We start from the raw sequence: 2,716 nt of genomic DNA on the forward strand, positions 1-2,716 counted from the left end.
ATACCACATCTCCAGTGTGCTTCACTGGAGATGTGGTATGGCCGAGGTTCTCACCAATATGAGGTACCAGTACGGTCTAAAGTCGAGGTCGTCATAAATATCCTTTATGCCAATAGTCATTCGAATGAAATGTGGGCTTGAAAAAGAAAACGTTAGTTCTGCGTTACGGCCCTGCATGCGCGTCTTCCACTAATTGTGCATATCAGTGAGGAGAAATACATGAAATGACGTTTCAATGTGTTGGCACAAGATAAGCTACAGTGTGAGACTTGAGGACAAAATTAATCATTAGAACTTTAGATCTTGCTGAAGGATATCTGAGAACACAATGACGCCTTTTATTGCCCCCGGGACATCGCAATGACGGCATTTAACCGAAGAAACGAAAATACCCTTTTTCTTGTAACCGTGGTTTTACCGGCAATGCTTCAATATGGAGTTTATTGAAGAATGTTTTTGAAGAGGTAGAGTTATACAATTTGCGCACTTGCTTCAGCGCATCATGGCCTGGAAAATCATAGTATAATGAGCGGTACAACAGAGGCGGAAAGAGCACAGACAGTAAATATTTATATAGTGTCTTGCGTGATATTGTGTACAAGCATAGTATGGAAAATGAAGCTACAAGAAACTGAACTGCGAAGTAAATTTCCTGCATGAATCCTCACAAACGTGGGCGTGCGGAGAAGTTTGCAAAAACAACCAGGTCTAGTAAGGAGTAAACAAATGTAACCTGCAAGAATGAAGGAACCACGGAACGCAAACTGTCAAGAAAATAGAAGAAGAGCGAAACTGTTTGCCGTATAATATTATTGTTTGGCTTGGACACACAAACACACAAAGTAAACAGAGGAGATAGGGAGGGAGCAGGCTGAAAACTACAACATAGAGGTGCACAACGCCTGCCTACTCCTTCGACAAGGGGGAATAGAGAAAAGGAAAATAGGAGGAAAAAGGAAAGTACACAAATAACACAGGCGCGGACAAAAAAAATGAGTAGGAGCGTGGAAAAAAGTCGCCCGCATCTTCCCACGGGTGGAACTCGAGTAAATGCGTCGCAGAGTGGTGGGGGTATCGCGTGAATGTTGCGTAATTGGGTATGGTTTGGGAATGCTTAATTGTTACACGATGCGCACACAAAGTACGACTTGAACGGTTCCAGCATGTACGAAGTTCCGGGTCCGCAGCTCGCTTCAAACGCTTGCGTTCAGAGTCGTATGCTCGTCTCTTCGCAGCCTTGTCTTCTGCGTTGCTTGCTGTTGTTGACGCCGACGACGGTGAGGGTGGGGTAACGTTGCCTTCAACGAGTGGTGGGACGCTGATTGAAGTTACTGTTGCTTCCATCGCATCTACTCGAGTCAAGCAAAGCGTCAAGTCAAGCCAAAACCAAGTAAAGACGCCCTTGACTGAATTCCGAACGCGCGCTCCGCCGCTTATATACACACCGCCCGCGTTCGATCGAGAGGAGGGAGGTAGGGAGAGGAGAGGCCTGCTGCCGGCACGAGACGAGCCGAGCATGCGAGGGAGGGAGAGGAGAGGCTTGCTGCCGGCACGAGACGAGCCGAGCATGCGCAGTGGGGGTGTGGACGGCGGCCGACGCCGCAGGTGCGACTAAGAAATGCTCCGCATTTAAAATGTCTATAAACGGGAGGCCAAATAGGTTTTGTTCAGGAAAGGAAGGAAAACAGAAAAGGGGAAGGCAGGGAGGTTAACCACAAACACTTCCGGTTGGCTACCCTACACTGGGGGATCTGTGAAGGGGTATAGAAAGACGAGAAATAGGGAGGAGGGAAGAGGAAAAAGAGAGAGAGAAGAGATGCAGTGAATTCGCTGCAGCGTGCGGGATTGCACCACAAGTTAGAGGCGCTCGCACAAGCCCGTCGTTCCCCAAAAAGCACGATGGTGCTTTCCGCATCAGCCCAGCGAAGAGTTCTTGTTTGACTCCTCGCCTGAGGAAACGGACGTTCTTCTCCTTGGGCATGTCGGGGTCAGCATGGCGGAACAGTCGAGTCATTTCTTCTGCGAAAATGTTCGCGTTCTCGTTCGGTAGTTGTCCCCGTGTCTCCAGCAAGGTCGCGGCACTTTCCTTTCGGACGACGCTCGCGAACGTCTCCAAGAAAGTGCTGCGAAAGAGGTCCCAGGTTCGAAGTGTCGATTCCCAGCTCTCGATCCATGTCCTTGCTGCTTCTTCCAGGTAAAAGTATACGTGGCGCAGCTTGTCCTTGGAGTTCCAGTTATTAAATGTTGAAACCCTTTCGAAGGTCTCGAGCCAAGTCTCGGGGTCTTCACATGGCGAACCACGGAAGGTCGGCGGCTCCCTGGTTGGCTGTATCACGATCGCTGTAGGGGGCACTGCTGCAGTCATCGTTCCTGTTGTCTTCGTTGCCGCGGTGTTTGTGACGTCATCCTGCTGCATTCCGTGGCCGCCTGTTCCAGAGACAAGCGCCGAGACACGCGCTATCTTTGTTTCCATCATCCGGTTATCACGAGAGTCATGTGATCATTCTGACTGTATATATTTCACGACGAAACATTAAAGAGGACTTTTTTTCTTGGTCACGATGTAAAGAGCGTCTGTCGATCACTCTGACGAGCTTGACATGGTGTCAGAAGTGGTTCCGATGTAGCCAAGTAGCGCTTCAACGGCCCCGTCAACAAGCGCACGACCGGCAGCTGCGTCTACGAGGACAAGCCATACCGGCGACAACGCTTCAGA

Source organism: Rhipicephalus sanguineus, chromosome 5 (assembly GCF_013339695.2).
Source record: "Rhipicephalus sanguineus isolate Rsan-2018 chromosome 5, BIME_Rsan_1.4, whole genome shotgun sequence".
Classification (NCBI taxonomy): Eukaryota; Metazoa; Arthropoda; class Arachnida; order Ixodida; family Ixodidae; genus Rhipicephalus; species Rhipicephalus sanguineus.